The sequence below is a fragment of the Humulus lupulus genome, chromosome 5 (assembly GCF_963169125.1).
Source record: "Humulus lupulus chromosome 5, drHumLupu1.1, whole genome shotgun sequence".
NCBI classification, from domain to species: Eukaryota; Viridiplantae; Streptophyta; class Magnoliopsida; order Rosales; family Cannabaceae; genus Humulus; species Humulus lupulus.
The window spans coordinates 43,773,908-43,801,353 of NC_084797.1; the positions used below are offsets into that span (position 1 = coordinate 43,773,908).

Below are 27,446 nucleotides of genomic sequence, written 5' to 3' on the forward strand. Positions count from 1 at the left end.
TATGCGCCATATCTAGTTCAGCATATGGAGTCAGTTTATGAGAGGTTCCGTAAACAACACACTTCGAACATTGAATGGACTACAAACCCCTTTGAGGCAGAAGAATGGTTAAGAAATGTGGAGCGTTTCCTGACGCACATGAACCTCAGCAACGCGGACCGCATATCCTGCATTTCGTCCTTGCTCAAGAAAGATGCCAGGATATGGTGGGAATTAGTCCAGCAAACACATGAGGTTGCGACCATGACTTGGACTCGATTTGTGGAGCTATTCCACAAAAATTACTATGATTCGATTGTACTCGCTTCAAGAGTTGAGGAGTTCACTGGCCTGAAGCAAGGAAGTTTATCAGTGGTAGAGTATGCTCGGCAGTTCGACCGTTTGGCTAAGTTCGCACCGAAAATGGTTCCACTTAACTATTTGAGGGTGTCTAAGTTCGTTATAGGACTTCGACCGAAGATTGAGATAGGGGTTAAGTTAGCAAAACCAGGAAATACTACTTATGCCGACGTTCTAGAGACGGCAATAGAAGTAGAAAGGCTGCAGGCTAATGTTAGTAAAGTAGAAGCTAGTAAGCCTGAGCCTAGACAGCAGGGTCAATCTTAGACAAGTCAGAACAACAACCACAATCAGTCCAGCAATAACAACAACAACGGTCAGAAAAGAAGGCATCCTGACAACAAACAATCCAACAACGATAAAAGGGCACAGACAAATAATGGAGGAAGTAGATCGGGTTATGTAGAGTACCCGCCATGTGCTAAGTGCCAAATGAAACATCCTAAGGAATGTCGGGAAAACACCAAAGGATGTTACAAACGTGGTCAAGAAGGACACCGAAAGAAAGAATGTCCTCAGCTCAAGTCAGAGGGGAAAAAGAAAGATAAGATGGTTCCTGCCAAGGTTTTTTCCTTGACCTAAGGGAGGCTGATGCTAGCAATAAGGTGGTCACAGGTCAGGTTTCTATCCTCCATAATATATGTTATGTATTATTTTATTCGGGAGCCACTCAATTGTATATCTCGTTAGGAATGATAGAAAAACTAGACAAGCCTTATGAAAGATTTGGAGCTAGGTTCGTAACCGAGTTGCCTTCGGGCAAAGTAGTTCTATCATCACGGATAGTACGAGGCGTACCGATCAAGATTGAGGACGTAGAACTAGAAGGAGACCTGATAGAACTGGAGATCAAGGACTTCGACGTGATACTAGGCATGGAATGGCTAGCATGGCATGGCGCAACCATCGACTGCAAATGCAAGAAAGTGACGTTCGATACTCCTGACGGTCAGAGACTATGCTTCATGGGACAAGCTTCAGGACTACACACATCGCTAATATCATCTCTCAAAGCTCAGAGGATGATGGAAAAAGGATGTCAAGGGTTCTTAGCCAGCATCACAGATGTGGTAAATGAAACACCGCTTAAGGTTGGAGACGTCCGCATTGTAAGAGAATTCACAGAAGTATTTCCCGATGATTTACCAGGATTGCCGCCGACTCGGGAAATTGACTTCACAATAGAATTAGTACCAGGCACCGAGCCTATCTCCAAGGAACCATACCGAATGGCACTTGCGAAACTCAAGGAGTTAAAGACGCAGCTGCAAGAACTCCTAGACTTGGGTTTTATTAGGCCAAGCCACTCGCCATGGGGAGCACCGGAGCTATTTGTGAAGAAAAAGGATGGAAGCATGTGGATGTGCATAGAGTACCGCGAGCTGAATAAGGTAATGATTAAGAATAAGTACTGGCTGCCTCGGATTTATAACTTGTTTGATCAACTCTGAGGTGCGACCGTATTTTCAAAGAATTATTTACGGTCCGGGTACCATCAGCTTAAGGTGCCGGGAGAAGATTTTCCCAAGACAGCCTTTAGAACTTGTTATGGGCATTATGAGTTCTTAGTTATGTCTTTTGGTCTTACCAATGCACCAACTGCATTTATGGACTTCATGAATAGGGTCTTCAAGGACTACTTAGATAAATTCGTCGTAGTGTTCATCGACGACATCTTAGTATACTCCAAGAATGAAGTAGAGCACGAGGAACACTTGAGATTGATTTTTTCACGACTAAAGGAGCATCAACTCTACGCCAAGTTCAAAAAATGCGAGTTTTAGCTTTCGCAAGTGGCGTTCCTCAGGCACATTATATCCAAGGACGAAGTTGTAGTAGACCCATCAAAGGTAAAGGTCATGAAGGATTGGCCAAGACCAAAGAACTCTTCCAAAGTAAGGAGCTTTCTGGGATTAGCAGGTTATTATAGGAGGTTCGTAGAGGGCTTTTCTAAGACATCCACTCCACTCACCAACCTGACCCGGAAACAGCAAAGATTCAACTGGAATGATAGATGTGAAGAAACCTTCCAGTTTCTTAAGGACAAGTTGTGCTCAGCACCAGTACTCTGTGTACCGACACCCAATGATAATTTCTAGCCACGTGCCAGAATGCTAACACCCTTTTTGACAAGATTGGTGAGTTACTGTCTTCGAAAAGTTATCTTCTAAGAATTGATGGGCTCCCTGTTTCTATGCAAACCCTTTATTTCCCTATTTCTAACATCGGCTTTTAATTTCAGGCCTTCTTATCCTTCATTCAGTATAATTATATCCTGAACCAAGAGGTTGCAACGACTAAGGTGCATGCCCAAGAGGCCAGAGGTGCACAGCTTAGGGCCGAGAACGATCTTGAAAAGGCTTGGATAGAGCTAGAAGTGACCCGGAGGGAGGTAGAGGCCAGGGACAGGGATATCAATAGGGTCTAGGAGCTGGATGCCAAGCTGGAAGTGACCCAGAGGGAGGTGGAGGCCAGAGATTCGGAGATCACAAGGGTCCAGGAGCTTAACGCCAAGTTGGAAAAGGAGAAGAAGACGACTTTCGAGTTCATCAAGAGTGAGAAGTCTCATCTTCATGAGGAGTTTAAGACCAAAAAAGATCGTGTCGTCGACATGGCGATGTATCGAATTGGGGCCAACAATCCTGACCTCGATACCAGCTTTACATTCGATAGGGAGACTGATTTTGTTACTAGATGGCAAGCTCGGCTGGAGGAGGAAGAGGTCAAGCTCGATGCTAAAGAGGCGGTGGAGGCCACCGAGCAAGCCGAGACCGTGGTTGATGGGGTTGCTAATCCTTAGAGTCCAACTCATGGGCTGCGACCCATTTTTTTCCCTTGTAATTATATATATATCTATTTTTATTCCCTTGGAGCAGAGAGAATTATAAGTCAAAGTTTAATTTATTTGACGAGTTTATGTTTTAATGGTAGTTTATATTTTATGCTTAAATCTTTTTCCTAAAATCTTTATGCATACTCTCTACCTTCATCGTTTTTTCCTTTATTGCGCACATCATATTTCTAGCTTCGAAATATTTCAAGCATGCCATAAATTACTTTTTGTATTTGTTTATCTATACAAATATTGTCATGCGTAGGTTCAAGTATCCATGTATTCATACATAGCTCATTCGATTACACATTTTTCAACCTCGTGATCCTCAAAATCGAATATTACTTTCACCACTTATTTTCATTGTGAAATAATTATTAGCATGTAACCTCATTAGTCTAGTTCTTTCTCGCTTATTTATAGTAACTTTTCCTCGTCCTTGAGAATAGCCTCGAGGTTGCGAGGTTGAAACTTATTTGCAAAATATTCCAGCTATGTTTCGACTTCTAAATTTTGTTGGTTTATGTAGAATCCAACTTTTAATTATGTCGAATAGAGTTTGCAGGTTCATTCCAGACTTGTTTAGTGTGTGTTTGGTTAATAATCCATACACTTGTTCAATTCGTGCCTAGTTCATAATCCATACACTTTGACTAATTATATTTTATTTTTATTTTTGCCACATTTTCGAGCTTATGGTATTATTGTATACCACTTATGCCCCCTTAATATCCTATGATTGCAATCTTAGGTTATTGAATTTTGAGAGCTTGCAAAAAGTATAACAATAAAAATACACAAAATTTGAATAAAAATCAATGCTTTAATGATAAAAATAAAAAATTAAGTACAAGCTTGATTATAACTTAATAAACATCATTCCTACATTACTGATAATAAGGTTGTAGATGTTCACCATTCCAAGCTCGTGATACCAATTCACCATTTATTCTCGCTAGTTTATAAACACCAGGTCAAATAAGGGATTCAATTTGGTAGGGTCCTTCCTAATTAGGCCCGAGCACGCATGCCGAGGGGTCTTTTGTGGCCCAAAACACGCGTCTGAATATCAAATCTCCCAATCCAAATTTTATGTCTCGAACTCGCTTGTTGAAGTATCTTGTAGACATTTGCTGGTATGCAGTGTTCTTAATTTGGGCTTTGTCCCATTTTTCTTCAATTAGGTCTAGAGTTTCTTCGAGTTGGGATTGGATTGAGGTCTGGTCGTATGCCTTGCATCTGATTGTTGGGATTTCTACCTCAATAGGTAGCATAGCTTTGTAACCGTAAGCCAGGGAGAAGGGGGTATGGTATGTCTTGTCGAGGTCTGAGTTGTCATTCTGTAGGCCCATAGGACTTGTGGTAATTCTTCTGGCCATTTTCCTTTGGCCTCTTCGAGCATTTTCTTAATAGAGCTCTTTCGTGTTTTGTTCAATACTTTGACATGGCCATTTTCTTGTGGAAAGGCTACTGAGGAAAAACTTTTGATAATCCCATTATTTTCACAGAACTGTGTAAACGATTCGCTATTGAATTGGGTTCCGTTGTCTGGTACTATTTTCCTTGGTAACCCGTATCTACAAATTATATTCTTGACCATGAAATCTAAAACTATCTTTGAGGTGATAGTGGCTAGACGTTCAGCCTCAGTCCCCTTTGTGAAGTAATCAACAGCAACTACGACATATTTTACTCCCCCTTTTCTTGTTGGTAAGGATCCTATAAGGTCAATTCCCCATACCGCAAATGGCCATAGAGAGCTCATCATGGTATGCTCGGTTGGTGGAGCTCGTAGGATTGAAGCGAATCGCTGACACTTATCACAGTGCTTAATGTATTCGAATAACTCAATTTTAACTGTGGGCAAGAAGTATCCTTGCCTGATCACCATTTTAATAGACTATGCCCCCCATTTTGGTCTTCACAAAATTCTTCATGGATTTCTTCTAAAAAAAATTGTTTAATGCCTAAAATGTGAATCCACTAAGCAGGGGTTGTAGTATAGATCAGGCGGTCGATTCCATAAAGAGGCAAGGAATTAAAGTTAATCAATAAATAAAGTTTTGAGATAAATAATATGAGGAAAATAGCACAAGTGATATTTTTGTTGTTTTTGACATTTAAAGATTAGAAATAAAGATAGACTAAAGTGTGATGTAACAATAGGTAATAAGTAGGAAGGATCAAGAGTCACCAATATGCATACTTATTTATTTGGATCTTTAATTCATAAAAATTACACAAATGAGTAGTTCACATCCCAACTATTCATTTGGAAGATTTAACATTGAAACACAAATATGTTTCACAAAAATGTATTCAAGTGATTATTATTCTTTATCATGGAAAGATGAGATAAATCTTATGAGAAATCTAAAAATGTCATTATACCATTAGCAATAATGCAATAAAAGATTAGACATAAAACCTAACACAAACATTACTTTTACTATTTATAAAATACATAGAAAGAGCATGACTAATTCTATATAGATTTTAGCAAAAGTAAATATATATGAATGAGATGAAGAAAATGATAAAGATATTATCTATATTATTTTCACTAATTTGATAATACATAGAAAGTGCATGACAAAATATGTATACTATTAGTAAACACAAATATAGATAACAAGATGAAGAAATAGAGATGAAGAAGTAGAGATGAAAGAAAATAAATCACTAAAATATATAAACTTAAAGCACTTGGTGAATCAAAAATACCAAACAAAGTCATAGTACATATAGGATCATCCTAACCTTCCTAAGAAGGTTAGCCTATTATGCTAGACATTCTCATGAAATTCTAGAGAGAAAATATGAGAAATGAGACTAAAATTTTGTAGAGTTTTGCTACCTAAAAATTACATAGAAAATGTGAAATGAGAGGCCCTATTTATAGAGGGAGAAAATGACTAAAAAGAAATTAAACAACAAAATGGGATTTACAAAATAAATCTGAAATATTAATAATAAAATATGATTTTGAAAAATCAAATCTCATTATAAATATTAACCTAGTTATTTTGGTGCATGGTCAATATGCTCTTTTTCTAAAACACAAAAAAAAAAAAAAGAGATGGCAATGTGCAAGGCCCAAAGTGCTTAGAAGATTGGGCTTATGGGTGGCTGCTGCAGAGAAGACTTTGACCAAGCCTGGCCAATGGAGAAACGCCATGTGGCGCAGCTGGCTTGGAGGAATTGCTTGGTTGACTGGGTCAACACAGGAGGAGAAGGGAGGCATGCGAGTCGCCGAGTCGAGGGGTCGAGGCTCCATGTGGGTCACGCGGGCCGCCAGGCTGGGGTGTTGAAGCTTGTAGACAGGTGGCGCGCTGGGGCGCGGACAAGTGGCTTGTTGGGGAGGAGACGGGCTTGGGGAGTAGTGCGGGCCTGGGATATTATTAGGGATTCCCTCTTTCAAAAATGCAACATTTCCTTTTCTTTCCTCAATTTTATTTATTTCTATTTTTTATTGTTTTCAAGTGCCAAAAATTCCAATTAAATCCTACAAAATAAAACAAACTAAATTAAAATTAAATATTTTCATTTATTGATTTAATCATATTAATTCGATGAAAATATTAATTAAAACTTAATTTAGTTTGACTATTAAAATCAATAAATGTGTATTTTTGGGCACTAATCACAACCCCCAACTAGCTTATTGCTAGTCTCTAGAAATTAAAGTGGATAAAAATTATTACCAAGATGAATTAGTGAACTAAATTATGCAAAATCATTTAACAAAAATATTTAGTGAGAATTTAGAAAATGCTATTTAAAACTATCAAAGTTGTAATTCAAGAGTTTTGTGTGTGTGCACCAAACCATATCGTTCTTTCCAAAATTAACACAAACAATATTGAAAAATCACAAAAAAATAAAGTCTCAACTCCAAATCCTCACAAAGGTATTGAAAGTATTTTTATGGGAGATGGTTGACACTCTTGGAGTTGGAAATTTATCAATTAACACTCAAAAATGGATGTTATCATTTTAGAACAAACAATGTTAACGAATATTGATCAAAAGATACGCTAATCAATTAATTGGAATCTAAATGACATAAGAACCTTCGGGATTTTACAAAATGATGTTAATAGCCAAAATAAAGAACAAAACAAAAATAAAATACACAATTTTTTTTTCTTTTTTATTTTTTCTTTTTTCTTTTTTGTTTTTGAATACTGAAAACAAATGTAGTAATGTTGATTTTTTTTTATTTGACAATTTTTTTTCAATAAAACTACAAAAAATGTTGATGAAAAATGTTGCTCTTGTTCTCTTTTTTTTTTCTTCTTTTTTCCATTAATTTTTTAAAATATTTCTTCTTTTTCTTTTTTTTTCTTTTTTTTATATAAATTTTTTGACAAGAGACAACATAAGAATTAAAAAAAAATTACAAGAAATTAAAAGGAAAATTACAATAAAATACAACAAAGGCTCTTTAAAACAAAAGTTACCCCTCTAGTACATGTCATGTTTTAAATCCCAAAAATTAATTTTACCAGCTCAAATGATCAATAGAAGTTGTTTTCTCATTCTCACATCTCACAAAAATTAAAAGCTTTAAACTTTAGGATTTTTCTCAATTGAATGTGTGAAAAAAAATTCAATGTTTGGTTGTGCATGACATTACTCTCAAAAATTACTTCCTAATAGTAAAAATAGCAAAAACTATCGCACAAAAATTATGTTGTTATGAGTTTTGCAAACATTTAACTCAAAATTTCAAAATAGTGATCAAAGTATATGTCAACGCATGAATATGCCTACTACTCCCAACTTTAATTGAAGCATTGTCCTCAATGTTTAACATTAAGCCCATTGTGTGAGAAAAAGGGAATATGATAACCAACAAAACCCCAAAAATTAAAATTCGCAACATAAAGTAAGACACAAATTAAAATAAAGCACACTATAAAGAAAGATAAAACCTGATCAGCCTTTGGTAGACAAAAGCATCGCTCTCAGGTAAGTCTACCAACTGCATATTTGCGTACTATGATGTATCAAAAATGCATTTTCTTTTATCGTGCATCTCAAAAATAGAAGCGTTGGTAACATTTTCAGGATAAAGAAAATGTTTGGGTTCAAAATTGTGGAGGAAATTGGGTGAATGTTTCAATGCAAATATGTTTATGATTTCCTCAACGATTAAGTTTATCACATCAGTATGATAGCTTCCATTTTTCTTTGGAGTGGTTGGAAGAATTTTGGTATGGGAAAGAGCTTCACTCCAAATGGTAATAGCATTATCCTCATCGGGTTTAGAACTGAGAGTAGGGGATGGTGTTATGGCCTCAGGTTGGGACGGGAATTGACTTAAATTATGTGAAATAATAGCATTGGTCAATTCTGAAAGTTGAGTACTAGTTTCCCTAAAATCTTCCACAATTTTTTTATTGAATTCTCTTTGGTCCTCTATAAATGTGTGTAAAGTGTCCTCCAAGGAATTTTCATTAGTCCAGACATTATATGGAGGTTCATGTGGGAAATTAGGAAAATTTTGCTCAAAATTCATTTGAGGTGGTGGTGCATGGTAGTTGTACTCAGGCTTCCAACTAAAATCTACGGGGTTGGTCCAACAAGAATTATGATACCTATGGTCGACTCTTTCAAAGTCACAATAACGTTCATCATAATCTACATCGTAACTTCCTCTTTCAAACTTAGTTTCTAAGACCTCAAGTTCGCGGTAATTGTTTATTTTGCTTGTTTCCAGGTCGATTTGAGGTTTTCAGAACGGTCTCACTTAAGACCCACACTTTATCTAGAGCTCCCCGAGGTTCATAGATAATTGTGGAGGGGTCACAATTCATAAAAACGGTCATCTTACAACCAATACTTACTAGAACTCCCTGAGGTTACTAAGTAAGCATGGATGGAACGTTACTCAAATTGGCCTTTAAGCAAAAAATTGCTTATGTTGACAAAACAAGCTTTGTTTTTATTATTTTTTTTTTAATTTTGCATTTTATGATTTTTTTTTTCAGATTTAAAACCTAAAAATTAAAAAAAAAAACTAATAACAAAAAAATGAAAAATAAAGATACAAATCCAACAATAGAAAAACAAAAATTATTTAAATAAAATAAATAAGATGCTCACTAAACCTAAAAAAAATAATAGGAAAAGAAAAACACTAATACATAAAAGGGCTAAAAAAAATTCTAAGAAAGTAACTTTTTTTTTTTAAAGATGATTAAAATCTATCTAAGTAACCAAAAATAAATAAATAAAGTAATCCTACAAACACATAAAAAAATAGCACAAGAGTAAGATAGAAAGAGAAAAAAAATGTAACAAATCCTAAACACAAATAATTAAAATAAAAAAAAAAACAAAAGGAATAAATTAAAACTAAACTAACAAAACAAATGCAACCAATTTTTTTTTAAAGTCCCCCCCCCCCCCCCCCCCTTTTTACTACAATAAAAAGGAAAGAGAGCACCAAAAAGAAAAAGAAAAATGAAATAAGTTACCAAAATTAAATTAAAGAGAAAAAAAAAACTAAACACAACACAACAAGCATTTTTTTTACAACAATAATAAATAAAAAGAGAGAAAGAAAACCAACAAAACAAAAATAATAACAAAATAAACTAAGAATAAAACTAACAAATCCTAGAAAAGAAATGACAGCAATTTTTTTTTCTTTCTTTTAATACAACAATGACAAAAAAAACGACAAACTAACTAAAAAGGAGCAATAAAAAAAATGATAGTGATTTTTTTTCCTTTTTCTTAGGGTAAATAAGATAAATCTAAAAACAAAAATCTTAGAGAAATATACACGAAAAGAAAATGATAGAATTACTCATCTCTTTTGCAAAATTTATTGAAAAACTTTTTATTTTCACTATTACCTCCCCGGCAACGGTGCCAACATTTGTTTAATGCCCAAAACGTGCATCCACTAAGTGGTGGTTGTAGTATAGATCGGGTGGTCGATTCGACAAGGAGGCAAGGAATTAAAGTTAATCAATAAATAAAGTTTAGAGATAAATAATATGAGGAAAATAGAACAAGTGATATTTTTGTTGTATTTGAGATTTAAAGATTAGAGATAAAGATAGACTAAAGTGTGATGTAACAATAGGTAACAAGTAGGAAGGATCAAGAGTCACCAAAATGCATACTTATTTATTTGGATCTTTAATTCATAAAAATTACACAATTTCACAAAAATGTATTCAAGTGATTATTATTCTTTACCATGGAAAGATGAGATAAATTTTATGAGAAATCTAAAAATGACATTATACCTAACACAAATATTACTTTTACTATTTATAAAATACATAGAAAGAGCATGATCAATTCTATATAGATTTTAGCAAAAGTAAATACATATGAATGAGATGGAGAAAATGATAAAGATATTATTTTCACTAATTTGATAATACATAGAAAGTGCATGACAAAATATATATACTATTAGTAAACACAAATATAGATAACAAGATGAAGAAATAGAGATGAATAAGTAGAGATGAAAGAAAATATATCACTAAAATATATAAACTTAAAGCACATGGTGAATCAAAAATACCAAACAAAGTCATAGTGCATATAGCATCATCCTAACCTTCCTAAGAAGGTTAGCCTATTATGCTAGATATTCTCATGAAATTCTAGAGAGAAAATATGAGAAATGAGATTGGTAGATTTTTGCTACCGAAAAATTACATAGAAAATGTGAAATGAGAGTCCATATTTATAGAGGGAGAAAATGACTAAAAAGAAATTAAGCAACAAAATGCGGTTTACAAAATAAATCTGAAATATTAATAATAAAATATGATTTTGAAAAATCAAATCTTATTATAAATATTAACCTAGTTATTTTGGTGCATGGTCAATATGCTCTTTTTCTAAAACACCAAAAAAATGAGCTTTGAAGCTCAAAATGGCTATGTGCAAGGCCCAAAGTGTTTAGAAGATTGTGCTTATGGGTGGCTGCTGCAGAGAAGACTTTGACCAAGCTCGTCCAATGGAGAAACGCCACGTGGCACGGCTGGCTTGGAGGAATTGCTTGGTTGACTGGGTCAACGCAGGAGGAGAAGGGAGGCATGCTGGTCGCCGGGTCGAGGGGTCGGGCTCCATGTGGGTCACGCGGGTCGCCAGGCTGGGGTGCTGAAGCTTGCGGACAGGTGGCGCGCTAGGGAGGAGACGGGCTGGCTTCGGTGGGCTTGGGGAGGAGTACAGGCCTGGGCTATTATTTTGGCTTCCCTCTTTCAAAAATGCCACATTTCCTTTTCTTTATTCAATTTTATTTATTTCTTTTTTTCTTTGTTTCCAAGTGCCAAAAATACCAATTAAATCCTACAAAATAAAACAAACTAAAATAAAATTAAATATTTTCTGTTATTGATTTAATTATATTAATTCGATGAAAATATTAATTAAAACTTAATTTATTTTAACTATTAAAATCAATAAATATGTATTTTTGGGCAATACTCAGTGAGCTCGGTTGGTGGAGCTCTTAGGATTGAAGCGAATCTCTGACACTTATCACAGTGCTTGACGTATTTGAATGACCTCATTTTAACTGTAGGCCAGAAGTATCCTTGCCTAATCACCTTTTTTAATAGACTATGTGCCCCAGTGTGGTCTTCGCAAAATTCTTCATGGATTTCTTCTAAAATATTTATGGCTTTTTGTGGAGTTACACACCTAAGAAATTGCATAGAATACCGCCTTCTGTACAATTTCCCTTCCAAGATAGTCTACCTTGGTATATTGTACATAAGTTTCCTAGTCTCATTCTAGTCTGATGGGAGGTTCCCGGTTTCAAGGTAGTCAATTATGGGAGTCATCCTGGTTGGTTGTGAGTCAATCATACTAACGTCATCTTCTTCAAGCTCAGCTATGCTTGGGACTGGTAGGAACTCGATCGACACCACATTGAGTTTATCGACTTTCTTGGTTGTGGAGAGCCTAGCTAAAGCATCTACATTCAAGTTTTCTCCTATGGAACTTGTTCAATCGCATAGAACTTGAATTGCCTGAATACTGCTTTGAACTTCTCCAAGTAAGCTGCCATGTTAATGCCACGAGCCCGATATTCTCCTAAGACCTATTTAACAACCAATTTGGAATCATTAGAGCAGTTAATGGCTTTTGTTTTACGCTCGGAAGCTATCCGAAGTCCCGCTAATAGTGCTTTGTATTTAGCCTCGTTATTTGATGCCTCGAAACCAAACCATAAGGTTGTATGAAAATGATTTCCAGTCATAGTGATTAAGATAATTCCTGCCTCGATTCATTCTCATCTGAAGACCCATCGACTTAAAGTCTCCACAGCTTGCAGGCTGGGGTTATGATTTCCTCATCGGTGATTCTCGTACATTCAACTATGAAATCTAATAAGGCTTGCCCTTTGATCGTTGTTCTTAGGTGATAAGTGATCTCCAATTGCCCAAGTTCGACCGCCCATTTTAACAGTCTTCCGAACGCATGAGGTTTCGACAACATCTGCCTTAAGGGTTGATCAGTCAATACGTGTACAGGATATGCCTGGAAGTAAGGTCGGAGCTTTCGAGATGCATGTATCAAACACAAGGCAAGCTTTTCCATTAATGGATATCTTGACTCCACCCCCATTAACCTTTTACTTACATAGTAAACATGTTTTTGTACTTTTTTATCCTCTCGAACAAGTACTACGTTGATTGCATGCTCGGTTGTGGCAAGATATAAGTAGAATACTTCCCTTGCGATTGGTTTGGATAAGATTGGTGGTTTGGCGAGGTGCTTTTTAAGGGCTTGAAAAGCAAGCTTGCATTCATCTGACCATTCAAATTTCTTACTCCCTCTAAAATGATTACAGAACGGAAGGCAACTATCTGTAGATTTTGATATGAACCTACTTAAGGCCTCCATTCGCCTAGTTAAACTCTGGACATCTTTATGTTTTTGAGATGATGGCATGTCGATTAATTCCTTGATCTTATTTGGGTTTGCCTCTATACCTCAAGCATTTACAATAAATCCGAGAAACTTTCCCGAAGATACTCCGAATGAACATTTTTGTGGGTTAAGTCTCATGTTGTATTTTTGGAGTATAGCAAAGCATTCTATGAGATCATCAACATGGTTATAGTTATGGTTAGACTTGACCAGCATGTCGGCCACATAAACCTCCATGTTGTTCCCTATTTTCTCGGCAAACATCCCATTCACCAATCTTTAATATGTGGCCCCAGTGTTCTTGAGCCTGAAAGGCATCGCATTGTAATAGTGCAAACCTTCATCAGTCATAAATCTCGTATGTTCCTGATCAGGTGCATTCATGGATATCTATTTATATCCAGAATATGCATCCATGAACGACATGATGCCAAGACCCACAATAGCATCTACGAGCTGATAAATGCGAGGTAGGGTAAAGCAATCTTTTAGACTTGCCTTGTTGAGTGCATGGTTTCCAATTGGGATTGGCTATCCAATCGGGATAGAAAGCATCTTGGATAAACCAATTTGCCTTCAGCCTTTCGACCTCCTCTTTCAAGGCTTTCTTCCTTTAATCATCTAGGAGCTTTCCTTTTGGTTGTTTTGGTGAGAAGCCTTTGTCTATGTTGAGTGCATGGTTTATAATGTTTGGGCAGATCCCAATCTGAGTGCGAACATGCAAACACATCTTGGTTTTCCCTCAAGAAGCGGATTAATTTCTATCTCTCGTCCTTTGGAAGGTTCTTCCCTATCTTTACCACCCTTGTGGTATCCTTTTCATCAAGCTCTACGTCCTCGAGCTCCTCAATTGGTCCGAGATCGGCCCTATCCTAGGGTCGATCTCTTCTTTGACTTCGTAGACTGCCCCGATTATTTCTCGGATGACCACAAGTGCTTGTGCACTTGCTTGGCCCTTCCCCCTCATTGAGATGCTATAGCATTCTCGGGCGGCTAGTTTTTCTCCTTTCAGCATCCCAATGCCACTAGGTGTTGGGAACTTGATGGCCAAGTGCCTCACAAATGAAACTGCCCCCAGCCCAATCAAGGTTGGTCTCCCGATTAGTACATTGTAGGCCAAAGGGGTTTCCACCACTATGTACTCCATTATCTTGGTTACTAAGACTGGATAGTCTCCCAAGGTCACCGGAAGCTCGATAGATCCCGTGCTGGCTATTCCTTCTCCTGAAAATTCCTACAACATCCTCGTATAGGCTTTCAAGTCTCAAATGAAGAGCCTTGTCTTTTCCAAGGTTGCCTTATAAAGGATGCTAACCGAGCTCCCGTAATCTATTAGGACTCAGCGCATCCTTTTATCAGAAAGCTGGATAGTGATGACCAAAGGGTCATTGTGGAGGAATTGGACGTGTGAAGCATCTTCTTCAGTGAACATAATGGGTTAAGTTTCAACCCTCTGCTGTTTTGGAGCTTGAGGTTCAGGTTCATAGGGAGATCCATCCCCCATCTTGAGCTCTTTTACATATTGTTTCTGGGCACCCAATCCCGCAATATGCGGTCCCCCGGCGATGGTTATTACATCCTCTCCATCAATTGGGGGAGATCGGTTATCCTCTCTTCTTGTGGGGTCGTATTTTGTTGGGAAGGTTGTGTATGAGCTTCCCTCTACCTAGATGAAGCTTGGGCCGAATTCCAGATTCTAACATACTGTCCAAAGTATCCTCTCGAGATCAAACCTTCGATCCCGTCCTTCAGTTGTCTGCATTCATCGGTGGTATGACCAATGTCCCTATGGAATCTGTAGAATTTATTGGTATCCCTTTTAGACTTCTAATTTTTCATTGGATAAGGTCGTCTGAAAGGGACCTGGTTCTCATTTGCGATAAAAATGTTCTCCCGAGTATCTGTAAGCTTGGTATAATCTGTTTAAATGGAGGAGTATTTATCTCCTTTTTTCTTCTTACCTCCGTTTGCCTCCAAGTTATTCCTTTCATTCTTCTTTCTCTTGAAGGGTTATCTCTTGAGGGCCGCGATGTTGGGGGTGTAGCCGAGGTCAAGGATGAGTTAACGTTCATCATTGTAGTTATTATCAGCTAAGGAGTTAGTTTTAAAGCCGACCTCACCCCTTCTACATTAACAAACCTTTGAGCCTGGTTGTTGAACTCGGTTATGGTCCTGAGTGCTGCCTAACATTAGTCAATGCAAAGGCCTCGGGCTTGACACTCATTACGGCCTGGAATTGCTTCTTGAACTCTTTAGTCAGTTGTTCCCATGACAAGATTGAATGCCACCAGAACTTGTCGAACTAGTTTTTCGTTAGTCCCGTGAGTGTATTTGGAAAGAGCATGCACCTTAACTTGTATCTGAGGTTGCTAGCTCGCATTATTGTGTTAAACATACTCAGGTGGCTATATGGGCCGAAAGTCCCATCAAAGGGTGCCACATGGGGTATCTTAAATCCATAAGGAATGGGTATATTGATATATGGAGAACAAAAGGCTCGAGCTCCTCATCAGAGTCGTCAGCCTTGTCCTTATTTCTTTCTTCTTGAAGGAGCCTGCATGCTCTTTCAAGCTAGTTGATCCTTTCTTGGACCAAGTCCACCGAAGGTTGAGCTTGCATTTGTGGTAGCTGGTTATTGTTTGCAAAAACTCCATCTCCTTGTCCTAGTACATAGCTATACTAATTCCCGTGTACTGGTTGCGAAGGATTTTTTCGATTATTTAACTGTGTTTGTAAATCTGGGTTTGACGGGTTAGTCTGCCCCCGATTTCGATTTAAATGATCTCGAAGATCAGGATAATCATTCTCACAATTCCCATTATTCCTAGGCTTGGTGTTGTACACACTCACCGACCGGCTGAGGTCCAAACTTTCACTGATGAAACTAACATTCCTCTCTGGTTGTTGTTGCGTGGCTCGATTGTTACGAGGTGGATTTTCTGTTTTCCCCCTCGTCCCAATTGTTTGTGACCTTGACATATGACTTCCTGTTGGCTAAGGTGCCCTATGTCCTCGATGAGCTTCTCACGGGGCCTCACATTCACCACCTTGTCTGGGTCGAGCCCTATGGTTTCTGTCTCGGCTCCCACTCGAGAAGGTCTCTGGGGTGCATGATCCCCTGTCTAATCCCCTGCCTTGGTTGGAGTGCCTCTCGAGAGAGAGGGGGGTGTCTTATCGGAGAAGGAGGATTCCTTATTGGTGATGGTGGTGGCCTCCCGTTATTAGGTCTGGAAGGTCCAAACTTGGCTCGCACAAGTTTTGGTTTGTTCCTGATAGGTTCGGGGTTATCATTCTGAGCCACCGAAGGAGCTCAGTTATTCCTAGTTCAGGCAGGTACATTTCTCGTAGGATTGCCCTGAGCAGTGTTTTGAGTGTTTCCCCCAGGATGACCATTGCCAGTATTTGTCATAGGCCTCTGTTGGGCCTTCTCGACCCTTTGCTCAGCCATTCTAGTTGTCGTACTCCCTCGGGGCTGTCCTCTGGTCCTTCAGGGCAGTGCCTGTACTTCAGCGGCTTGCCTAGCCAATTCCTCATTTGGTCGTGTAGCCTCAGCCAACTGTTCGTAAAATCTGTGATTCTCCAATTCCACAATTGGTATATACCTTTCAGGATTGTAATACAGATCCTCGTCAAGTCTTGGAGTTTGAGCAGGTTGCCCCATGGAGGCCGATGATGCACTCCCCTCATTAGGGCTCTATTCACCATGGGCTGCTTCCCAAGCCTCCGCGGGTAGTTCTTAGACTGAGGAGTACGCTCCTCGGGGATTTAAGGTAATGGTCGCCCACCAATTATGAGGTTATTCGATGTGGCCATTGATGATGAGTAGGAGGTTTTGATTAAACAATACAACGATTTGCTTAATTCTCTCAACGAAAGCACCAAATTGTTGACACTGTTTTCTTCAACTTAATTATGAAGAGCACTAAACAATAATGTAGAAAAAAATAGAAGAATTATGAGGTTTTTTACGTGGTTTAGTAATTAAAACTACTCTCTCAAATCTTTGAATGAAATCAATTTGGCAGAGTATTCTCCAGTAGAATTTGTGTGTGAATACAAATGAAATAGACCAGGCTATTTATAGACTTGTCCGTGAGAATATCTTCCCTCAAATCAGGGAAGTTACAATCAACAATTCAAATTCAAATATCCGCACTAAAAATATTAATCAAATTCATTAATTAAGTAATATCCCATGATAAAATGGATTTGATACACAATAATAACGAATCCCTACAAAATAGGGATTTCCCAACAGCCTTTCGACGTGCCAAACACGTCATTGAGCTCGATCATTGTGCTAACGAGCTTTCGAAACCATCCAAGCTTCGAGATCATGGTTCCAGTCATAGGCTCCTTCTTATCTAGTAATTTGGTCAAGTACTTTCCTCGGAGAAGGTTGGTGTCTTCGAGCTTGCAACTCAGGCTCGAATGATGCGACTCATGCTCGAGTACTAATAACAGATCTAGAACCATTTGACAATTTGTATAAGTATACTATGAACTCTTGTTTACCCCGAGCCTAAATTTTGAGGCTATCTATTTTATTCTTGAAATTTGGGTGTAACAAATACCTTATAAAATATTTTATGGCATAAAAAGCAAAGACTCGTAAAACAAAGCTAAGAACACCTAAAAACACTAGAAATTAACATTATCTAAATGCGAAAGGATAACAAATATAATATCCAAAATGCCCTTATTAGACTACGAAAATGTATCAAGACTGAAACATATTATATTGGTATCTTGGAATGAAGAAGTACGTAGTGGAGTATGTCACAAGGTGCCTCACGTGCCAGCAAGTCAAAGTGAAGCACCAAAGACCATCTCGTTTGTTACAACCATTAAATATTCTAGAATGGAAATGGGAAGAGATTGTTATGGACTTTGTAGTAGGGTTACCTAAGACCACGAAGCAACATGATTCAGTCTGGATGATTATTGATAGATTCAGGAAATCGGCACAATTATGCTTGTTAGAATAGTGTACAGAACAGAACCGTATGCAGAGCTTTATGTGCAGGAAATTATGAGACTTCATGGAGTACCAAAGTCAATCGTTTCGAATAAAGACTCGAAATTCACGTGTAAATTCAAGGAAGGATTAGAGAAAACGATGGGTACCAAGTTGAAATTTCGTACATTATTCCGCCTTCAGACAAATGGGCAGACGAAAAGAACAATACAAATTCTGAAAGACATGCTTAGAGTGAGTGTGTGTGTGTGTGTGTGTGTGTGTGTTGGACTTTGGTGGATCATGGAGAAAGTACCTTCCATTTATATATTTCTCGTATAATAATAGTTACTAGTCGACTATTGGGGTAGCACTATACGAGATGCTCTACGGAAGGAAATGTAGATCATCGATTCATTAGGATGAGATGGGCGACAATAAGTATTTAGGTCTAGAGGCATTATGAGAAGCGAATGAAGCTATTGCCAAGATAAGAGCTCACATGATTGCCTCACAGGATCGATAAATGAGTTATGCCAATCCTAAGTGTAGGCATGTGTTAGTTCCAAGTGTGAGAAATCATGTATTTCTTCGTGTTTCGCCAATTAAATGAATTACGATATTTTGCAATAAAGGAAAGTTAAGTCCTCGATTTGTTGGACCATTCGAGATTTTGGAGAGAATTCGGGAAGTGGCTTATATGTTACCCATTCCTCCTGCGCTAGCAGGAGTGCAAAATGTTTTTCATCTGTCCATGTTATGAAAGTATGTCTCAGATCCGTCCCACATTCTTAGTTATGAGGCATGGATATGCAACCAGACCTATCCTATGAAGAAAAACCAATAAAGATTCTTGATAAGAAGGAAAAAGTATTACGGAATAAGATGATCACATTAGTCAAGGATCTTTGGAAAAGCAGCTCACCCAAAGATGCAACGCGGGAGTTGGAATCAGATATGATGGAGCAATACCAAGAGTGGTTTGGGTAAATTTTGAGGACAAAATTTCTTTTTAGGAGGGAATAGTTGTAATATCTGCTTCTACTAGTAAGGGTATTATGGTAATCTGGCATGGGTTAAGGTATTATGGTAAATTGTATGTTCTTATGTGTTTAATTATATGAACAATGATATGCATGAATTATGGTGTATTTTATTTTATGTATTCTGTTAGGCAATCCACACATATGTTTCCTCAAGTATTAGGGGTCGAAGTGTGATAGAAGTTGAGTTATGGGGGTCAAAGTAGAATTAAGAGTCTTATGGTAGAAAGCGTAATCATGAGAAGTTGAAACTATTAGTTTTGATGGAAATTACAACAAGGGCTTAAATAATTATTAAAGAAAAGTTAGAAGTTGGGGATAGTATGGTAAATTATTTTTATGAGATTAATTACCAATAAAATTAATAATGGCAATTTAGTGTAGAGTTTCATACGATAGTCAAATGCTTTGGAGTTACAGTACGCGATACAATATCATGTCAAGAATATTCATCTTGTTCTACATCTGTATTTTGAGGCTTGGAGACTCAAAGGAGTACGTGGATTTTGAGTGTTGGTGGACTAAGGATCGCACAAAGGGAGTAAAATCTATGAAGACTTAATTTGTGCATTTGGAAAGGTGAATTCTTTGAACTGTGTTGTTCAAGTTATGATAGGTCTAGGTTTTGATGTAGCAAGAGGGATTTAAATGTATAAGGGATTAGGAATGTGTAATAGAGGTTTAAGGCTGATGATACATGTGTTCCTAGGGTTAAAAACATGTAAGGATAACTGATTTGATGATTTGGGGTCAACGTTTTACAATTTGGGTCGATTCTTAGGTTTAAAAATTGCATCTATGATTTCCTAAAATAAAGACCTAGCATGACCGCGCCTTGCCCTAGTGCGACCGCGCTACATGACTGATTAGCCCTAGCGCTCTGTGAGCGCGACCGCACCCAGGCACTAGCACGAATGCGCCAGTTGCCCAGAAACACATATTTTGGGGATTTTAATGCATCTTATTGATATAAACTTGTACCTTTTTGGAACTTTATGCAGTATATTTTTAAGACTTTCTTAAGGGTATTGTGGGAATGACCTAGCTTTAAAAAGGATATAAGTGTACCTTAATATGGTTTGGTTTGATTTGAGGTTTTAAAACTTTAATGTTGTGTGACATGTTTGCTAAGGTTACTTGAAGAGACGTGTTACGGTGTGTGGATCGCTGCTCCATTTGAGGTAAGAAGAGTGGACACCTGCACACAGGGTGTATACTTGATGTACTCTTATGGTAGAATATGTAAGATATATTAACATTTATGTTAATGTATGAACATGTTAGTATATGATTATGTTAAATAACTTACGTTTAATTGTGGTTTATGTATTTTGTATGTATATGTGATAACTGTATGGCATGCTAACGTTTTAAAATGCATGTCAACGTTATGAAATTGCATGCTTTCGATATGTATGAAATTGCATGCTTATGTTATAACCTGCTCACTACACTTGTCCAACTCAACTTGGACTACGATATTTTATTTTATGTTATGTTTTTATTTCTTTATTGTTATTATTTAAGTTCCTGATTAAGGTTATGGGGTTGTGTCCTACACAGCTCTTCTTGCTGGGTCTTGGTTCATGGGTACTTTATGCTGTAGGTAAAGACAAAGATGTGGTTACAACGCAATAAGTTAGAGAGCTTTGTGGAGGGCGTACATGTCAAGGGTTTAACGATCATAAGGGATCAGGCCTACTAGAGAAATTTATTAAGTATTTTGAATGATGTTTTTAGTTTTATTGTTGGGATTATAAGTTTGTTTTATTTTACATTTATTACGATAACAATGAAACTCTAGAGTTTCTTTCTTTTAAATGTTCAGCTTGTTATTCACATTGGATTTTCTATCAAAGGGTGTTTTTATTTCAAAACTAATTATTGTAAGATTCAGTTAACGTTTCAAGAAATTGGGATGTAACATTGCAATTCAGAAATCAAACTATCAGACGAGGCAGAAACAAAATCATGACATCATATGAATAAGCTCAAATAAATATCTTTCACAGTAGGTGCGCACTAAATACTCGATGAGTATGTGAAAGGAGGCCCACTAAAAGGCACCCCTCCACTCGGATGATGATCAAGAGAACTAAAATCGGCCCAGCTCATCGAAAGGTACCCCACTAACGCCTTGTCCTCTATATTAAGCCCATGGCCACTCTTGTTGGTGGAGAATAAAGGCACCGAATCAAGCTCTATTACGATGTAGCCAGAATTTCATCCCACTGAGAGGGAAAAGAACACTCCAACGAGGATCGCGAAGACCCCCCGTGCACCTTAGAACGTCCCAAAACGCTAACTTCTAGAGGTGCCCAAGTGTATCAGAAATCTCGGGACGACGAGTGGGTCGGGCAAGGAGCTGAAGGACCTCCCTCCTTGGGGGTTTCTGGTCGCTAGTCGCTGCCTGCGACAAGCCCACCACTGCCAGTCGCCTTCATGCTGCATCATGAAATGTCGGGACTCCACGTCCCACGACAAAAGTGTCAGTAAATGTGATGATCAGAAAGTCGCGCTCATCAAAGCGCTCTATAGGTGGGAAGGGCATCGCTGCATTCAAAAACTGGTGGGCGCCCAAAAAGTTGCAAAGTCGCAGGGTATGGTCAGAAAGAAGAAAGTGCGAGGTCTTATACTTTGGCGCCACTCTAGCCTGAAGAAAATCCAAGTGCTCCACGTACCCCAGCCCCGCCGTCAGACAAGTAAGGTCACCTACCAAAACAACACACACGTAAGAAAAATGGAAGTCAAGTGCAGTTAGATGACCCTCAACACCCTCGCGAGGGAGCTCGTCAGTTGCCAATGGCGAGGACTCCCACGCAGGACAGCAGGAATAACACTCCAATGTTCCACAGAAAAATCTCAAAAAGAATATAATTGAATTACTTACCAATTATGGTAAAGAATCTATGGGTAGATTTTATGCCTCTCGTTGGGCTTCCCACTGACCACCAAATCTATCACCCCGCTCTGGATGTTAAGATGATGGAATTTGTAAGTCCCTTTCTACAAATTGAGCTGAAGGTGATAGAGATAATTAATGTCACAGGGTGTAGGAGGCTCCCAACCTGAAATACGTTACAATACAGAGCCCGAGAATGATGCGATAAGAGTTGGGCGACAACTGAAATGGAGCCACCTGAAAGTAATTGGTAACACCGAACAAATAATCGTGAAGTGGGAAATTGGCCGCAGGGTCAAGGACTCCATGCTTGCAAGCCCTTGGAGGTCCATCCAGACGCTTGGATGGCCCAGGAAGCCTACACTCGACAGCGTCCGATCGAACACAAAGGGATCTCATTTGCTCAAGCTAAGCAGCGCTCATAAAAGAAGGAAGTGCTAGCAGGAAGAGCAACAAAACAAGCATCCAAATTAGGGGAGAATGCGCATGGTCCTGAAGAACCAAAGCTAGCTGCAGCTTGATCTAATCCAAGCTCCTCTCAGCATCCTCAAGCCTCATCTAATATCACAATAAAATTTACAATAACAGATTTATACATATATAGAATATATAGAGCGAGAGGAAACAAAACAAATATTTTTTGCTGCAAAGCAACTCAGTTACCCAAAAAAACTCATATTTTAGTTGTATCAAACAAAACTAAGTAGACTAGCAAAAACAGAGGACAAATACAATTTTAAATTAGCAGGGCTTATAGAAAAGTCAAGACTGCCATAAGATCCTTCCTCAAGACTAAGTCACAAATATTGTTTAGCACATTAAGCTTGTTACTCATTCAAGAAAACATAAACTGTAATGGGTTGCCTCAGCTTAACTAATTGATTGTTTCAAAGTTAACTAGTTATCTCAAAACTAAATGTCCATATGGCATCTATCCCTATATTATATATAGAACCTAAACACTTGTATGGATCTTCTTTATTATTGTTTATAAACTAGAGGAGACATTCATCACTATTTACAATGGCTCACGTGTATGTATATATATATATATATATATTTATACATTCAATATCTTAGGAAAGGTGAAATCACATGAACTTTTAATTTATGAGCATCAAAATCTTTCCTTCAAAGTCATTGCATGAATAAAGATACAGAGCATGATTTGCTCATCAACATGAATATAGCAAAAATCTAGATAATCATGGATATAGGATAAATTGCTTTAAGAGAACAAAACAAAGTGATATAATATTTGTTCAAAAGCAAAACAAAATGATATAATGATATTAAGTCTTGGATGAAATAATTATTGATGCAAAATCACACAATTTCTCATATATTTTTAACAAATATTACTACTTTCAAGAGAAGAACCAAAACGTAAATAGAAGAACGTACAATAAAGCCATGGTAAATAATATTGATTTATAATTCCATTAAATATATAAATTGATGCAATGTAACACTACAGAAAAAATAATTTCAATAAGATCCAAGGAATTTAGTAATAAACCATTCAATACTTTTTAATTTTAATCTAGAGCAAGGAAAAAATTATTAAAGAAACATAAAATTAAAACAATGTCACTTTATGAACTTACTTATGACATATCCAATCTCCTCTCTTCATTTCAACATTATTCGACATATCATTATCTGTCAAACTCTACGATTTTTCTTTCTGCTTCGGAACTTTGGCAGCAGGCTTTGGAAGTGAAGGATCAACCAGCATTTCACTGAGCACAACTTGCAGATGATTCAACAAGCTCTCTACCAACAAGTTTTTCACCCCTGAGATAACAATTGGATCTAGAGCATAAAAGAGCAATATACGCACAATATCCACTACCGGGCATCTGCTTCAAATTCCTTCAATATTGTATAAGCTCTATTACAGGAACCTCGTAGATTGCTAGCACTACAAACCTGAATCCAAGAAAATACTAAATAATTCAGAAAGAGATGTTGCAATTTTCCTGACTTTTACCTCTCCAAGTCAAAACCATGAAACTTCCACTCGAAAATTGAATGTATATTAAGGCTGGCCATACATAATACTAGTGTATCAACAAGTTTTTGCATCACATAAACTTGAGCACGTGGCTTCTTTTCTCAAAATTTAAATGCTAAAATATTACAAAGAGGAAAATCACATACATCCCCTACATCGAGTCTGACATAGGCTCTCAATCTTTTAGTTGAATTAACAACTTTCCTTAGCAGATTAGGACATCCACTTCCAACAATCACCTCAATATCTTTCGTCGACAATGATCTACATATGTAACATTAGCCCACAAAATAAAAAAGTTAATATTTTATATATTTATAATGTTAAACCATGAAAATGCTCCCAAGATAACTAGTGAAAGCCCATGAAAGTGTGCTTGTGTTGGTGTTCAGCTCAAACAAACAACCACACGAGATGAAGAAATTAGATTTCGCAGTTGGCTGACTCAGTTTCACACACTTGTATGTATATACAAACATTGACCAAATATATGGAAAATTGAGACAAAGTATGAATAAAGTTGACATTAGAATGCTTTCTTTGCTCCATTGTTTCTCAAAAATAAATCCAAGAAAAGGTGCTCACACTTGTTGAGTCATTTTCTCAAACTTGATACCTTATTGCTAACATAGATTAGTCTATGCAAATTGAGAAAAAAAAAAAACAGAGTAAATATCATATGAATATATATCTTCCTCTTCAAAGAGTTTTACTAAAGCGTGTTTAAAATACAAATTTATCTTGAATACTTTCTACTCAAGCATTCTGTAACCAAGAAAAGTTTCTTGATTTGTATTATTGCTTCATTAAAATTCCAATAACTAACATATATTTTACAGGATATGTCTATCTCTATATATCATTAGTAAAAAATAATGCATATAAACACATAAAATTCAAGCATGGTGATTGTAAACTACCATAAACAAAACCAATAAATACCCTAAACTATTAAAAAAGAAAGTAATCACTATAGATTACTTGGACAAAAGAAAGATGAAACAATTAAAAAATTGTCTATTATTAAAAACAGTCAACAATATTCATAAGAACTCATTAGCCTAAAAAATTATAGAAGTATGTTGACTTACAAGACCAGGGAATTTGCCCTTGAGAAACCGGATCGGGGGCACTAAACCATTCTTATTGAAACTTCATCTCCTATTGGAGACTGTTAAAGACAAACCAATTATATTATGTCATAATATAGAACAATATATTAAGATATAGAATCAAAGAAAGATCCTTTAAACCATTTGGAAATTTGGGGAAAAGCACAAACTTTTAACACTAACAACTTGGGCCTTCGGAACCTGCTCAACAATATAGATAGTTATTCTATAATTGTTACATTTCAGGATGGATGTGCTAAATACCTTTAAAATAAGAAGTTCACTAACTAGAAAAATAGGACAAGTTTTGTAGGGATCTCTTCTCAAAACTAATCTAACTAGAAGTTTACAACCTCAAACACAAAGTTACGTAAGTTCTTGTCCTGAAGCTGCTGCAGAGAAAGAATCATAAATAAAAATAACATTTCCTTGTCTGAACTCAACTAATCAAAGAGTCTTTTTTTGCCAAACACCAAAGTACAAACCATATAAGTTTCTCGCCAAAATATAAAACAAAATTTTAATTCCTTTAACCAGTTGTTAAACTATTAAGATATGAAAAGGAAAATGTCTTTCAAAATCGCCATAGGCCAAAGACTTTGGCGTTGATCATTATATTTCAACAAAAATACAAAAGGAAATGTAATGATAGTAATCCTGTGTGGGCTTCCAAAAACTTCTAGTGCATATCATTGTATGTCATATCAAGTAACACATGGCATCATATAGAGATTGACTGAAAAATCAACCAATACTTTATATTATCCATTCTTCAACTTGCAGGGGTGCATGGAGAAATTCAAAGATCTTGCCAACTCAAAACATGAAAATCCAGCAAAACCAACAAGAAGATGTATCAGTTAGCAATTAACATTGATTTTAGGTTGATCCAAACAATACTTGTCTATTCTGGCCTGAAAATGAACATGCTCAAAAAGAATTTGGCGCAATATAAAAGAATCTATGAAACTCACTGGTGGCCAAAAGAACGAAGATCTTTCAAACAAGTAAATTTCTTCCCTATTTCCACTTCTACTTTCTGCAATGTAAGTAAAGATTCTTATCCATATAACTTCAGCATTTTGGGGATTTTCTTATAGTCATAGGTCAACATGAGTAACGAGCATGGGATGTCATTAAACAGAAACAAATTCATAGCCAAAAAGTCAAATTTTTTACTTGCATTATAATATAATTATTTAAGCATAACACTTAACCATAACAGAGAAATGCAACAGATTGTTCAGAAATGATCCTAAAAGAAACTACTAATATATGTAGAATCCAAGGCTAATATGAATGTGAATGATCTAGCCCTACTCCTCTCACTTATTCAAGCCAGCTATATTTAAATTTAGTTTATTCTACCGTGGTCATTTGTGTACTTGTAGAATATCAAGATATGGGCCTTTGCAGTAGTACATATGTGTACATACATACAAACATATTATATAAAAAAAAAATGAAAAACAAAAAGTATACCTGATAGCGATGACGATGACGATGACGAAGAAGGGTATAGAAACGGCGAAGTGGGTTGTGCGGAGGGAGAGAGAATTTAGGGGTTTAAGGGTTTCTGAGTGAAATTTTTTCAAGAAAGAAGAAATAGGAGAAGCAGAAGCAGTGGTTTGGGTAATACCCAGTTAAGTGATTGTTGAAGAAGCTAGTTGACGAAGAGAAGAGTGAGTGAGAAGCCAGGGAATAGTGAGAGAAAAATAAATGAAAGTGGCGAGCAACAGAGGTGGAACTTTCGGAGCAGCTCTTGCGGTGGAGCAGAAGTGGAATCAGACAAAATTAGCCATTTTCCTTTTACATTTGCTAAAAAAAAGGGCTTTGAGCGGGCTACCCTAAAGTACCCAGCCATTTTAGAGAGAGAGAGAGGAGATAAGAGGGATGGAGGAGATTTGAGCTGAGATTTGAAGCAGGGATGGAGGAGACCGAAGCAGGATTGAGTTCGGAGACATACTGTGTGGTCAGCCGATGAAGAAAATGGTTGAGTACGAAATTGGAAGGAATATCTGAAAAAATGTACAAGTGGCGGGCAAAAAAATTAATGCCTTTTTCATTAACTTTGCCACATATATAATGTTTTGCATAATACCTTTTCATTAGTATTATATTCATTTGTTATGAAAAGAGGTATTTGGTGTAGTGGAGGATAAGAAAATTTTCCTCGATCGAGCGACCACGGAAGAATCGTCGCTGAGAGATGACTCTGACTCTACGATAGCAGATCGAGCGGGACAGAGCTTGGGGTGAGCCGGATTCTAAGGAGGTTGTCGGGGATCCATGGGAGAATCAAAAGGGTACCTAGAACGAACAATG

At 37.1% G+C, this 27,446-nt stretch overlaps 1 long non-coding RNA gene across 4 annotated transcripts; it reads right to left on the reverse strand.

Moving 5' to 3' along the window:
• Window positions 1–21,050: 21,050 nt before the first annotated feature.
• LOC133834787 (uncharacterized) lies at window positions 21,051–27,155 on the reverse strand. 4 transcript variants are annotated; one of them, XR_009893446.1, is made up of 7 exons: window positions 26,604–27,155; window positions 26,096–26,160; window positions 25,101–25,180; window positions 24,156–24,273; window positions 23,600–23,924; window positions 21,981–22,550; window positions 21,051–21,802 (listed from the first exon to the last, which is right to left on the reverse strand). It is a non-coding gene; the product is annotated as an uncharacterized LOC133834787 (long non-coding RNA). The 4 variants fall into 4 exon arrangements; XR_009893445.1 differs by lacking the exons at window positions 25,101–25,180; window positions 26,096–26,160 and having other exon boundaries at window positions 21,981–22,060; window positions 22,159–22,550; XR_009893444.1 differs by lacking the exon at window positions 26,096–26,160.
• Window positions 27,156–27,446: the final 291 nt, after the last annotated feature.